Genomic DNA, 1434 nt, shown 5'->3' with positions numbered 1-1434 from the left:
GAGGAAGGGCAAATAAAATTTAATTCTTAAACTAATATTGTGGAAATATTAAGCAACTCTTGCCAAATCTAGGTCTTTTGATATAATATCTACACAACTGTGAAATTATGAAGATTAAACCAGATAAGTCACTGATTGCACACTGAAAACTTCAAAGTACTGTAAAATAATTATTAAGAAAAAGCTAATATTTACTGAGTGCATTGCTATTTTACCAGACATGATGCTGATTGCAGTTCATATATTATGTTATTTAATATTCACTGCAACTTTATGAAAGGGTAGCATTATTCTATATTACAACAACAACAACAAAAACAAACACTATAATAACAACTACAACAAAAATCCCAGAGACCTTGGAAGGCTAAGTAATATTTTCAGTTATAAACTGGCAGAACTAGATATAACTAGATGAAAAGAATTTTGATGTGAGAATAGTTTCAAGAGAGAGAACCCTAGAAAAAGAACTCTTAGCTGTGGCTTCCTGAAAGCCATCGAATCAGATAATCTAATTGGATTCAAAGTATTAATTCTTTACCCTATCAAAAGCAAGGGAAATTATTTAGCTGACTTTAAGGCCAACTACAGTTATGTAAGTTTTGAGTCTCCAGGCAAGCTAGTGGCCCCCCCAAAGAGGTTATAATGATGTTGAGAAGATGATTTCTTTATTTGCCCATAGGAAAATCTGCTCCTCTGTAAGTATAAAAAGCATCAGATGACTCAACTTCAGGGAGATGGCTGCACAGATACAAAGGTATTTATTCTCAATCTATTTTCCAGGCTAGGTCAACATTGGCTTCTTCCTGCCCTGTACAGTAATCTTCTTGTTTAGACTTGACTAATCTTCTTAACCCAACTAGAGATAATGAACAATCATGTAAGTAAAATCTGGGGATTCCTGAGAAGCGATTCCAGAAAACTATAGTCAGAAATATATGACCCTGAGGAAATAAAAGCACAAGTCTTAAAAGATTCCCAATTGCATACAGTGACAGACTCCTGACTGTTCAACCACTGAACCACTACTCGAATTGCCAAAGGCCAGTGACTGCATAACTCAGCCCCTCACATTCTTTAGTAATTCCAATAATTACAAAGTTCTAGCTCATCCTCCTATACCTAACCTATAATTTTGCTATTCTTAAAAACTTGGATATAAAACCTCTCATTGTCTCATTTTGTACTCTTTCCCTGTATGATCTCATCTCTGTCTATTCAACACCTCTACCATGACCAACTCCCGCAGCCCTTGACCATTTTTACTGTCTCCGCAGTTTTGTATTTTACAGAATGTCATATAATTGAGATCATACAGTCTTTGCAGATTGTCTTCTTTCACTTAGTAATATGCATTTAAGTTTCTTTCATGTCTTTTCATGAAGTGACAAGAAACTAGGCTTGTTAGTTTTTGTGTGTGTGTGTGTGTGTGTT

Source organism: Pteropus vampyrus, unplaced genomic scaffold, assembly GCF_000151845.1.
Source record: "Pteropus vampyrus isolate Shadow unplaced genomic scaffold, Pvam_2.0 Scaffold1, whole genome shotgun sequence".
Taxonomy (NCBI): Eukaryota; Metazoa; Chordata; class Mammalia; order Chiroptera; family Pteropodidae; genus Pteropus; species Pteropus vampyrus.
This window is presented reverse-complemented; position numbering follows the sequence as displayed.